The sequence below is a fragment of the Papio anubis genome, unplaced genomic scaffold, assembly GCF_008728515.1.
Source record: "Papio anubis isolate 15944 unplaced genomic scaffold, Panubis1.0 scaffold1038, whole genome shotgun sequence".
Taxonomy (NCBI): domain Eukaryota; kingdom Metazoa; phylum Chordata; class Mammalia; order Primates; family Cercopithecidae; genus Papio; species Papio anubis.
The window spans coordinates 13,810-27,477 of NW_022159505.1; the positions used below are offsets into that span (position 1 = coordinate 13,810).

The following is a 13,668-nucleotide window of genomic DNA, read 5'->3' on the forward strand; positions in this document are numbered from 1 at the left end:
CAAGATTTGTACTTATCTCAGTCCATATAGACACTCAGGTAGAATCCCTGTTCTCAGGCCCCTTTTCCCCAGAGGTAGACTCCTGGGCTCTGGCTAAGCCCTTCCCACCACCTCTCCCAGGGTGGGTGGGAGTATAGAATCCCTACTTAGGGAAGAGGCTGTATTATCACCCCATATAAGAGCCAGACCATCCTTGTGCCCCTTTTCCCTCAGTGTGGAGTGTTTGGCACTAGTCTTCTACCTAGAATGCCTTTCATAGTGTGGAGAGGAATAGAACCAAGACCTCATCTGATGCTTTGAGCCTGGCTCCACTCGGGATTGAGGTTGAGACCTATTCCTCCTTTTAGGTAGTATGACACTTCCTTCTCTGTGGACTCTCAGCCATATGAGCTCTGGCCTGACTTCTCCCGTTTCCTAATTATTACGGCTTCCTCATAGTATTTCTTTAACATTTTACCTTTAGGGGACTTAGGAGGGCCTTGGCGATGTAGTTAACAGCTGTCGCTAGGTGCTTCCGTCCATTCTTGCAGGAGGGAACAAGCCAGATTTAGACCTATCTACTTTCCAAGAGGCTAGAGTCATGTGATGAAACTTAGACACAGTGAGTTTCCTTTACCACCCTCCCAATCCCTGTGCTTTAATGAATATTCATAGATTTCACAGCAACTTTTCATTGTTTTTGAACTTTGTTTTGAGATGGAGTCTTGCTCATCACCCAGGCTGGAGTGCAGTGGGTGCAATCTCAGTGCCTGTAGCTTGCCTCCACCTCCAGAGGTTCAAGCATTTTCCTGCCTCAGCCTACCAGGTAGCTGGGATTATAGATATGTGCCACCATGCCAGGCACTTTTGTATTTTTAGTAGAGGCGGTTTCACCATGTTGGCCAGGCTGGTCTCTTGGGGCACTCCTGACCATGAGTAGTCTGCCCCTGTTGGCTCCTCCCAAAGTGCTGGGATTGCAGGCATTGAGCCACTGCCCCCGGCCTTCACGGCAACTTCCTAAGAAACTGCTGAATATGTTTCAGATCACTCGGTCTGAGTCTTTTTCACATGTAGGTATCATTGCTGTCTTCTCCTGGCTTCCTTATCCAGAGAATGTTTCCCTTATGCCCCATTCTCTCCAGATTTATAGATGGGAAACTGAGGAGCCAGCAAGGTTAAGTAGTTTGATCACAGAGGTGATTGCAATAAATGACATATCACACTGCCTATAACCCCAACATATCCTAACATTTCTCTATCAGTGGTACCATAAAGTTGTTACTAAAGTGGTTAAGGCGTGCTTAATCCCAGCTGCTTAGGAGGCTAAGGGCAGAGGAGAGAATTGCTTGAGCCCTGGAGACAGAGGTTGTAGTGGAAACAAGATCATACCACTCCAGTATAGGCAACAGACTGAGGCGCTATCTCAAAAAAAAAAAGAAAAAAGAAGAAAAAACAAAACAAAAAAGAAAAAGGAATAGTATTAACATTTGGATAGTACACTGGCACTTTAGATTAGGCTGGATATAGAGATTAATACAACCCAGTGGCTCTATTTTATGTGTGAGTGCAGCCCTACCAGTGGACAGCCCTGATAGGAAAAAACTTCATACATTTTTTTATATAATCATAAAATGTAAGTCAAGAATCCCATACTATTAATACAAAAACAAATAATCATACTTTTAAAAAATTTACAGTTGCATATTTTTTTTGGAGATGGAGTCTTGCTGTCACCCCGGGCGGAGAGCTGGTGCCATCTAGAAGCTCACTGCAGCTGCCTTCACCTCCTGGGCTCAAAGCGTTCTCCTGCCTCCAGCCTCTGGAGTAGCTGGGATTACAGGTACCTGCCACTGCACCTGGCTAATTTTTATACTTATTTTTAAAGTAGAGCCGAGTTTGGCCCTGTTGGCCAGGTTAGTCTCGAACTCCTGACCTCCAAGTGATCCGCCTGCCTTGGCCTCCCAAAGTGCTGGAATTGCAGAGCGTGAACCACTATGCCCGACCAAGCCAAATGCATATTTACCAAGTAGCACAGAAGGTGGTAATTGGCAGGCAGTGAAATCAAGCCTGTAATCCCAGCACGGGAGGCCAGACAGTGGATCGAGTCAGGAGATCAAGACCATCCTGGCCAGTATGATGAAACCCGATCTCTACTAAAATAAAAACTAACCCAGTGAGATGGCGAGCCTGTGATCCCAGCTACTCGAACTGAGGGCAGAAATGGCGTGGGCTCCAGGGCCGGGCTACAGTGAGCTGAGATCCGGCCACTGCGCTCCCAGCACAGAGCGGCAAGCGAGACTCCGTCTCAAAAGGTAAGTAATTATACTTTATTTAGGAACATCTAATACTAGATGATAAAAATGTGGTAAAATTGATTAGAAAAAGACAAAATTACCTGGATTAAATAAAAGTAAAAGGCTATATACATGCTTGGGAATTCTGGCTGTTTAAAAGGCCAAAAGAAGTATTGTATAGAAAGATTATATGTAAAAACTGTATTGTGTGGAAAGACTATTAGATGGAAAGATGTTCAGATTTGCTAACTGAAAGAAGTTGGGCCACAGGACTGCAGTATGCTATCTTTTATGGAAGAAAATGGGAGGAAATAATATATATTGGTATTTACATAAAGAAAATGATGCATAATAAACTAATAAAGTGCTTTCTTGTGGCAGTGAGGGGACTGCAATGGATAGGGACAAGCATGGGAGGGAGACCTCTCAAAATAACACCTTTTTATTTTGGAATCATATGACTATTACCTGTTAAAAATAAAAAATAATTCTACACATCTACATTAGTGAGGAAAATGGTGAAAATTGAATAGAAAAACTTCCTATGTGCACACAAAACCAAGACCTTCACTGGTAAATTGCAATTAATGATCAGACTAACTGGGATGATTGCTGGGAAAGATGCGGGGAGGTACCGTGTGGTGCAGCTGTCTGCACTCTGGGCTGGGGATATCTTGGACCCAAATGATGATGATCAAGTCTGGGAATGTTTTTGAGGAGTGCTGAAGAGTGTTCAAATGCAGTTTTAACTGTTGTGCATTCTTTTAAATTTTTTATTTTTTTTGAGACAGAGTCTCGCTCTGTCTGCCCGGGCTGGAGTACAGTGGTGTGATCTCAGCTCACTGCAACCTCTGCCTCCTGGGCTCAAGCGATTTTCCAGCCTCAGCCACCCGAGTAGCTGGGATTATAGGTGCCTGCCACCACACTTGTCTAATTTTTAAAGTTTTAGTAGAGATGGGATTTCATCATGTTGGCCAGACTGGTTTTGAACTCCTGACCTCAGGTGATTCTCCCGCCTTGCCTCCCAAAGTGCTGGGATTACAGGCATGAGCCACTGCGACCAGCCTATTTTTTATTTTTTATTTTTTATTTTTACATTAAAAAAATTTTTTTTTTGAGGTGAAGTTTTGCTCTGTACCCCAGGCTGGAGTGCAGTGGCAGGATCGTGGCTCACTGCAAGATCTTGGCTCACTGCAACCTCCGCCTCCCGATTCAAGCAGTTCTCCTGCCTCAGCCTCCCGAGTAGCTGGGATTATAGGCGCCTGCCACCACACCCAGCTAATTTTTATATTTTTAGTAGAGACAGGATTTCACCATGTTGGCCAGGCTGGTCTTGAACTTGTGGCCTCAAGTGATCTGCCCGCCTTGGCCTCCCAAAGTGCTGTGTTTATACGTGTGAGCCACCATGCCTGGCCTATTTTTTATTTTTTTGAGATGGAGTCTCGCTCTGTTGCTCGGGCTGGAGTACAATGGCATGGTCTCGGCTCACTGCAACCTCTGCCTCCTGGTCTCAAGCGATTCTTCTGCCTCAGCCTCCTGAGTAGCTGGGATTACAGGTGCGTACCACCACGCCCGGCTATTTTTTTTGTATTTTCAGTAGAGACAGGGTTTCGCCATGTTGGCTAGGCTGGTCTCCAACTCTTGACCTCAAGGGATCCACCTGCCTCGGCCTCCCAAAGTGCTGGGATTACAGGCGTGAGCTACGGCGCCTGGCCACTGTTCATGTTTGAGTAGTTATTTTTTAAGTGGGGAGTGTTTTACCACTTAAAAAGTTTACAACTGGCAGGGCAAGATGGCTCACGCCTGTAATCCCAGCACTTTGGGAGGCCAAGACGGGCAGATCACGAGGTCAGGAGTTCGAGACCAGTCTGGCCAACATAGTGAAACCCCATCTCTACTAAAAATACAAAAAATTAGCCGAGTGTGGTAGTGTGTGCCTGTAATCCCAGCTACTTGGGAGGCTGAGGCAGGAGAATCACGTGAACCCGGGAGGTGGAGGTTGTAGTAAGCTGAGATCGCGCCATTGCACTCCAGCCTGGGTGACAATGCGAGACTTCGTCTCAAAAAAAAAAAAAAAAAGTTTACAACTATTGGTGTTGGTGGCACAGGTGTATAATCCATGGAACTTGCCTACCTGCCTGCCTTGTCTGCCTGCTGGTTGGTTACCAAACACTGATAAACATGTCATAGTGGGACAATGGAGGGGCAAAGGAATTGCGGCTTTGTGCAGAAGTGCGATTGTAATAGACTGTGGGATGCTAGCTGGTCAGGAAGGGAAGAAGGATGGCTGACAATTAAGGAACTGAGTAGAACGTTCAGGTCTCCAAGAGGTTGTACAAATGGGCTTGAAGATAGGACAGAGGGGTGTCTGAGACTGCTTTCAGAAGTCCAAGCAGTTACAGGTCGTTCCCCCATAGGTGTAACCATAGGAATGGGTGGGTGAGTGGCTATGATTGAGTGGAGATCCTTGGAGGTGAAGATGTCAAGGAAGTGGGAAATCTAGATTGTTGGAAGGGTTGCCTGGTGATCTCCAAAGTCACCCAGGTTGTTGGTGGCAGGAGTTGGGTCGAAAGAAAAGCAATGAACCAGGTGCTTCAATAGATGAGGAAAAGTAAGTCATAGATGGCAGGCATAGCAGCCTAGTTGGGGCCTCAAAAAGAGCAGGGTTTTTATCCTATCCCTCTCCACACATTTTTTGAGATGGAGTCTCACTCTGTCACCCAGGCTGGAGTGTAGTGGTGCTGTCATAGCTCATTGCAGCCTCAACCTCCTGGGCTCAAGCGATCCTCCTGCCTCAGCCTTCTGAGTAGCTGGGACTACAGCCATTTGCCACTATGCCCCACTAATTTTTTTTTTTTCAGTAGAGATGAGGGTCTTTCTGTGTTGTCCAGGCTGGTCTTGAACTACTGAGCTCAAACAGTCCTCCCACCTTGGCTTCCCAAAGTGCTGGGATTACAGGTGTGAGCTACCACACCTGGTTTTGTTTTGTTTTGTTTTGTTTTTTTCTTTTTAACAAGAGGGAAAAATAGTCTCAGCTTGGCACTGGTGAGTCTGGAGGACTACGTTCTCTACCTACTGACCCCAGGATAAACATGTGCCAGTGAAAACAACCACCACCTTTTGAGAGGCCTGCAAGTGAAGCATTGTCCTTGGGAGAGCCAAGTCTCAAGGCAGGAGCTTGGGGAATTGATCCCAGGGAGAGGTTGTTAGGGGAGTGTTGATCACCCAGGTGGGAGTTTCAGAGAATGTTGTGGGGAGTTTGATGCTACGGCAGAGGAAGGATGAGAGGAATGAAGTCAGTGGGTGTACAGGGACATCTGTGGGTGACAGTATGGGAGGTATGGGATTAACGAATACAGAGATCTGCTTTTGAGTACTGATAAATTGGTGATTTTAGGCCTAGATGATGTTGGTGGATGCATTGAGGCTCAGAGAGGTTTTAAAAAATTCTTCAAGGTCATATAGCTAGGTAGTTGTTGAGCCAGAGTAAGAATATCTGCTGGTTATAAAATGGTAGCTGTTTTCTCTCTGGAGTTGTTGAAAAATCTATGAGCAGAGGCTCCTGAGTGCTGGGAGGGATGACTGACTGTACCCCCTTCTTTTTCCCTCCCCGCTTCTCTTCTCCCCTCTGAAGCACATTCTTTTTCTCTCCAAGTGATGTATTTTCTTTCATTGTGTGCTTGTATCCATTGCAGGCACTCAGTTTCCAGGGAAGTTAGGCTGATGGAAATTGTTGAGTAAAATGTCCAGACCTGGTTCATTCCAAACCTCACATTTTTGTTGTTGTTGTTGTTGCAACATGAGTACTTCAGAAGAAAGGAGACTGGAGGTCTGTTTTGTGTTTATTTATACTGTTTATTTAAATTTGACCCATTCACATTTGTTATGAGACGTTTATGTCTGGTCAGATTTCTACTGTCTTATTATTTATTTATTTATTTTTTTGAGATGCAGTCTCGCCCTGTCACCCAGGCTGGAGTGCAATGGTGCGATCTCAGCTCACTGCAACCTCCGCCTCCTGGGTTCAAGCGATTCTCTTGCCTCAGCCTCCTGAGTAGCTGGGATTACAGGTGCCTGCCACCATACCCAGTTAATTTTTGTATTTTTAGTGCAGACAGGGTTTCACCATGTTGGCCAGGCTGGTCTCGAACTCCTGATCTCGTGATGCGCCCACCACAGCCTTCCAAAGTGCTGGGATTACAGGTGTGAGCCACCATGCACGGCCCTGTACCATCTTATTTTATATTTATTGTTTATTTTGTTTCCTCTTATTCCCTTATTTATGCTTTGCTAACTTGATGAAGTTTTTAAACAATTCTCCATGGGTAATTAAAGTTATGTTGGTAATTGTATTCATATTTATATCAAACATAATTAATTCTGTATTTCTCTATCACTTTACCAAAGTTAAATAATGACTATTTTGTAACCTACCCTTTCAAAATGAAACCTTTAGCATGCTTTCATGCTTTTGCTTTTCCAACCCCCATTACTTGATTTCTGGATTTTGTTGAAATCATTTGATATTTCAGTTCTGAACTATTTCCTTATGATATGCTTCTTGGATTTTAAGAATCCTTTTTTTTGTTTGTTTGTTTTTTTGAGACAGGGTCTCACTCTGTCGGCCAGGCTAGAGTGTAGTGGTGTGATCATGGCTCACTGCAACCTCTGCCTCCTGGGCTCAAGTGATCTTCCTGCCTCATCCTCCTGAGTAGCTGGGACAACAGGCATGTGCCATCACACCTGGCTAATTTTTTTTTGAGACAGAGTCTTGGTCTGTCGTCCAGGCTGGAGTGCAGTGGTGCGATCTTGGCTCACCGCAACCTCCACCTCCTGGGTTCACTCAATTCTCCTGCCTCAGCCTCTCGAGTAGCTGGGATTACAGGCGTGTGCCAACACACCCAGCTAATTTTTGTATTTTTAGTAGAGACAAGGTTTCACCACATTGGGCAGGCTGGTCTCAAACTCCTGACCTCAAGTGATCCATCCACCTTGGTCTCCCAAAGTGCTGGGATTACAGGCGCGAGTCACCGCACCTGGCCCGCAGCTGATTTTTGCATTTTTTTGTAGAGACGGGGTTTCACCATGTTGCCCAGGCTGGTCTTGAACTACTGAGCTTAAATGATCCACTTACCTCGGCCTCCCAAAGTGCTGGGATTATAGGCGTGAGCCGCTGCGACTGGCCCTTAGAATCCTTTCTTAATATATCTTCCAGTTCTTAGCCACATGAGAGCTTGCTTGTTTACATTCAGTGATTTTCTTTTCTTTCTTTCTTTCTTTCTTTTTTTTTTTTGAGATGGAGTCTCACTGTGCTGTCCAGACTGGAGTGCAGTGACACCATCTCGGCTCATTGCAGCCTCCACCTCCCGGATTCAAGAGATTCTCCTGCCTCAGTCTCCTGAGTAGCTGGGATTACAGTTGTGTGCCATCACGCCTGGCTAATTTTTGTATTTTTAGTAGAGATGGGTTTCACCATGTTGGCCAGACTGGTCTTGAACTTCTGAGCTCAAGTGATCTACCCGCCTTGGCCTCCCGAAGTGCAGGGATTGTAGCTGTGAGCCATCACTCCTGGCCTCAGTGATAAGTTTTAGTAGATTTCCTGTCCACCACTATTTGTTTCCTTTTGCTTGGGATCTTTATTCTGATTTAATTTTTATTTTGCCAGTAGTTTTATCCAAAAGGAAACACAGGGCCAGGCGTGGTGGCTCATGCCTGTAATCCGAGCACTTTGGGAGGCTGAGGCGAGCCAATGACTTGAGGCCGGGAGTTTGAGACCAGCCTGGCCAACATGGCAAAACCCCATCTTTTGTAAAAACACAAAAATTAGCCAGGCACAGTGGTGCACACCTGTAATCCCAGCTACTCCGGAGGCTGAGGCAGGAGATTTCCTTGAACCCAGGAGGTGGAGGTTGTAGTGAGCTGAGGTGGCACCACTGCACTCCAGCCTGGGTGACAGAGCAAGACTCTGTCTCAAAAAAAAAAAAAAAAAAAAAGAAAGAAAGAAAGAAAGAAAAGAAAAAAAGACAAGTGGTAATCTTTGCTCACCTGAAAATGTCTTTTTGTTACCTTCACATAGTAAGAGTGATCTATTGGTTAGAGTTTTCTCTCTTTATCTTTGGAGTTCAGAAATTTCATCAGGATATGTTCAGGGTATGTCTTTTTGGTTGTTAATCTTTTTTTTTTCTTTTCTTTTTTTTTTTTTTTTTTTTTTTGGCAGGGTCTCTTTTTTCCAGGCTGGAGTGCAGTGGTGCCATCGTAGCTCACTGTAACTTTGAACTCCTGGGATCAACCAGTCGTCCTGCCTCAGCTTCCTGAGAGCTAGGACTACAGGTGCGCGCCGCCACACTGGGCTAATTAAAAATTTTTTTTTGTATAGACGAGGTCTCACTATGTTGCCTGGATTAGTCTCAAACTCCTGGTGTCAAGCGATCCTCCCACTTCAGCCTCCCAAAATGCTGGGATGACAGGGTGAGCCATGGCGCCCAGCCTTGGTTGTTAATCTTGTTGCTACCTGTTTCTGTCCAATCTGAAACCTCAAGCCTATGTTCAACTTAAGGAACTTTCATCTGTTATTTCAGAAAATTATTGCTTCTCCATTTGTACCCTTTTCTCTTTCAGGAACTCCTGTTGTTTAGATTTTAGCTTTCTTGGCTCTATTGTCCATTTTTTCTTTTATATTTTTGCTCATCATTTCCATTTCTTTGAATTTTTGCTCTAAGTAAGCTCCCTCCTTTGGTCTTCTAGCTTATTAATTTGATTGTTAGTGATGTCTTTTTTGTTTTTCACTATTTCTATTGAATTTTTTTTAAGAGACAGAGTCTCACTATGTTGCCTAGGCTGTTCTCGAACTCCTAGGGTCAAGTGATTCTCTTGCCTCAGCCTCCCAGCTAGCAACAGGCAGGTGCCAATGTGCCCAGCTTCAGTTTTGACTGTTAGAGCAGTCTGTGTTTGTGTATTTTTTTTTTGAGAAATGGAGTCTTGCTATGTTGCCCAGGCTGGATTAGAACTCCTGGGCTCAAGGGATCCTCCTACCTTAACCTCCCATGTAGCTGGGACTACAGGCATGTGCCACTGCACCTGGCTTTTGAATTTTTATTCAGTGTCAAGTTTTGGGAAATCTTTTTTTCTCACACAGTTCCTTTGAAGTATCTTCTTGATTCTCCTTAAGAATTTGCAGTAGCTCGAGACTAGCCTGGCTAACATGGCAAAACCCCGTCTCTACTAAAAATATAAAAATTCGTATTTTTGTATATGAATTTGGGAGGCTGAGGCAGGAGAGTCGCTTGAACCTGGGAGACAGAGGTTGCAGTGAGCCCAGATCATACCACTGCACTCCATCCTGGGCAATAGAGCAAGGGTCAGTCTCAAAATAAAAAAAAAAAAAAAAAAAAGAATTTGCAGTAGAATTTAAGTTCTGTTTCCTACATTAACTCTGCAGTGGGAGTCAACTGATGTAATTGTGGAGCCTGTTCTCTGTGTGGTATTCTTGAGCTGCTCATATAATATATTTGTTTGTATATATCCTGACCTTCTAGAAACTCCTGTCTCTGTAGGAATTCCTTGAACCCCTGTGAAGGTGGTAAGAATTAAAGGGAGCCATTCTTTCTAATAGGCCAACTGTGAACGGGATGAGAGATGGGACTTCTTACTGAAGAAGGGGAGAGGCCTCATAAGTTCCTGGGCTTTGCCAAGTCGTGATTGGAGAAGTGGTAGATCTCTCCTTTTTGTATCTGAGGCAGGCGGCAGCATTTTGGCTGAGTGGGTCAAGTCCCTTTGGAGGCAATGGCCTGAGCAGGGTCAGCAGGAAGGGACAGTTGTTTCCCTACATACTGAGGGCATCTGCCCAGGCTTAGTGGGCTGGGACTCCTTAGATTACCTTCTCATGCTGCCAACTCCCTCACCTCAGCCTGGCACTTAAAAAAACTCCCTCACCTCAGCCTGGCACTTGTTGCGTTGCCCCCAGTAGGAAGCTCTGGGGGAAAGAGGAGTCACAAGCACACATTCAGGTTACTCTCTGTACAGAATTCGTCTCAGAATTATTTGAGTTTGCAATGAAATAATGTTGCAAACATTATATCCAGTACTTCCTCCAATACTATTGCTGCCATCCGCATCTCTTGTCTTGTGCTGGATCTAGACAGACATGGTATCTGAGGCTTCCTAGCTAGGTTCCCAGTGTGGCCTGGCCTTGATTCAGGTGTCAACAAATATCGAGTAGGTAGATGACGGCTCTTTTCTTTCTTTTTTTTCTTTTGTAGAAAATAAAAAGCCAAGTGAAGGTTCCAAGGGCCACAGGAAGATAAGTTGGCCCTGCCCTCAGGTAAGGCATGCCTGTTGTTGATGGGAAGGTCAAGAGCAGGTTGCTTGTCCCGGGAGAGGCCCACTAAACCCAGTAAATATTGGGTGACTCTGGACAGAGTGCCACATTGGAGTCAGTGGATCTGGCTTTCCCTCCCTTTCTGGGTGGCCACAGCAGAGAATCAGCAGCATTTTTCCCAAGCCATATGCAGCTTCGTGCTTGATTTACCTTGGTAGGGATTATCATTATCCCCATGTTTTAGTTGAGAAAACTGTCAGTGAGAAAGCTCCTAGGTTCAAGGTAACACAACTGGGATTTGAGACTGTCTGATTCTCAAGTCCCTGTTTCTTATGGAGAAGAGGGAGGCCAAAACATCATCTTTGGTTCCTGGATCTCCTGGTCCTGCTGGGAAAGGTGTAGGTAAGTAAGGCTTGGGAAAGAGCAAGGAGAAGAAGGTATAGGCCAGAGAATGCTTGGGTTCTCACAGTTTAGCGTGGGTGAAGCTCTCAAACTTTAACCAGTCCTCTAGAATCACCTGGAGGATGGGGGAAAACATCGATTGCTGGGCCCCACCTCAGAGTTTCTGATTCAGTAGGTCTGGCATGGCATCCGATGATTTGTATTTCTAGCAAGCTCCCAGGTGCTGCTGCTACTGCTGGTCTGAGGACCACTCTTTTGAGAGTCACTTGTCTGGAAAGGTTTTCCCTGGGCCTTGGGAAACCTTCCCAGCTGCCCTTCCCCTCTGAGAGGTCTCTTGTCAGTCCCTGCCTGGCTATGGGAGAGAGGAGCTCTACCAGCCAGACAGGCAGATCTTTGGGGATGGAACCCTTTTTGCCTACCTCTCCTTTCTTTGTCCCCACAACTACACTTCTCTGAGAAGCTTTAACTCCTGCTGCTCACCTTGGGAGTGGGAGGATGAGAGGATTGAGAGATAGAAGGGGCGTTTATGAGGGGATATTGTCTTCCTTCTAGGGCTTCTTGCTGCCTTTTTGAGGTGATTTCCATGGGTTCATTACCTCTGTTTTTTTCTCTCTTATGTGGTGGCCAGACTGCAAAGCAAAATGGGAAGAAAGCAACCTCTAAAGTGCCCTCTGCACCTCATTTTGTTCACCCCAATGATCATGCCAATCGAGAGACTGAATTAAAGAAGAAGAGGGTAAGCTTTTTGCCTTGGTGGGGAGAGAGAGGACCTGCCTTGAATGCCAGGTCTGCAGAAGTGTTGAATGGAAGGGCAAAGGCAAGAGTTGTTAGGGTTGTTGAGCCTATTTGTGGAAGCCGGGAGAGAGGGAGGTTACCATGATACTGGATTTATGTCACCATTTGCTCACCACCCAGTCCATTGCTGTCCGGCTTATGTTTCCACTGCTCTGCTGACACTACCCCTGCTGGCCTCATCAGCGCCTTCCCTGACATCACATTCATGGATAGTGTTCTTCCCTCATCTTATCAGAATGCTCAGCATTTGAGGCCATGCTTTCTTTGAAGCACGTGGACTTTCTTGTCATCTCACTCTCCTGGATGTCTTTCTTCTTCTTTGACTAGCCACTGACAGTCTCTTTTGCCACTTTTTCCTCTTTCTTATCTTTTTTTTTGAGACAGAGTTTCACTTTGTTGCCCCGGCTGGAGTGCAATGGTGTGATCTCGGCTCACTGCAACCTCTACCACCCAGGTTCAAGCGATTCTCCTGCCTCAGCCTCCTTAGTAGCTGGGATTACTGGTGCACACCACTGCGCCCGGCTAATTTTGTATTTTTAGTAGAGATGGGGTTTCACCATGTTGGTCAGGCTGGTCTTGAACTCCTGACCTCAGGTAGTCCACCTGCCTTGGCCTCCCAAAGTGCTGAGATTACAGGCGTGAGCCACCCTGCCCGGCCTTCTTCCTTATCTTTAAATGATGAAGCGTCCCAAGACCTTGACTTCTTTCCATCTCTGGTCGTAAGTGGTTCCACCTGCCTAGTATACATTCTCTCTCTGCTTTTTATACTCTCTTTTTATTTTTCTCTGCCACTCTTCCCTTCATCTCTCTTTTTCTTCTTCTCAAACCCTCATTTCCTGCTGTCATATCTTCCCTCTCCCTGGACCCTGCTCCTCCCACCTCTGCCATGTCGTGGACAGAGCATTTCCTCTGTCTGTCACCCATCCCTCCCTTAGGCTGCAGACCCAGTCAGCTCCAGTCCCAGTGTGTGTTCACTTGTTAGGTTGAGGAGATGAAGGAGAAGCAGCAAGCTGCCCGGGAGCATGAAAGACAAAAACGCAGGACCATCGAGAGCTACTGTCAGGATGTCCTAAGACGCCAGGAGGAGTTTGAGCGTAAGGTAAGAGTGCAGTCCTTGCCCCTGGGTAGGTTTGCTCAAAGCATCTTTTGCCGTTTTTCTGTGAAAGGGAAGAAGGAAGGGTGTGAAGTTGTTGGAGGGGAACAAGGGAATCAGTGTAGAGACGATGGAAAACCGTGGGGATGGTCAAAGGGAGGAAGGGAGGGATAGAGGGAGATAAAGGGCCATTTTGAGCCTTACCTGTGACTGGACACCCCTGGAGAGCTCCTCTCTCCCAAGGTTGAGCCTAAAGACTGGGGCTGGTGGTGGGATCGGGGGCCGGGAGAGTTACATGTGACCAGGGGACGGGGTTGGGGCAGAGGGAGCGAGAGTATGAGGAGAGGATTGAGAGACAGAGAGGAGCATATGTGAGGGAATGTTGTCTTCCTTCTGGGGCTTCTTGCTGCCTTTTTGGCAGATGTTCTTGTCTCACACACAGAATACACACTTGCCAGCTCATACTCCCTTTTCTGACATGCAGTGTGTATGCCTCCCCCATCCTATGTCCCTCATAGATTGTTTTTTTCACACCTCCCTCTTCCATCCCTCCCTTTCACACCCATGTGCACACTCAGGTCTCTACCTGGTGCTTGAGCACAGGCATACACATAGGCACACACATGAACCGTGGGGTTCTGTCCATTTTTCTTCCAGTTCCCAGCTTTATTGGTTAGTCAAAGCTACTTTTTAGTGGCCTGAGACTCCCATGATTTTTTTTTTAATTATTATTTTACTTTAAGTTCTAGGGTACATGTGCACAACGTGCAGGTTTGTTACATATGTGT

At 45.9% G+C, this 13,668-nt stretch overlaps 1 long non-coding RNA gene across 1 annotated transcript; it reads left to right on the top strand.

The window, feature by feature from the left end:
* Positions 1 to 581: 581 nt before the first annotated feature.
* On the top strand, positions 582 to 12,815 carry LOC116272432. The gene is made up of 4 exons (XR_004181114.1): positions 582 to 601; positions 10,532 to 10,593; positions 11,621 to 11,728; positions 12,770 to 12,815. It is a non-coding gene; the product is annotated as an uncharacterized LOC116272432 (long non-coding RNA).
* Positions 12,816 to 13,668: the final 853 nt, after the last annotated feature.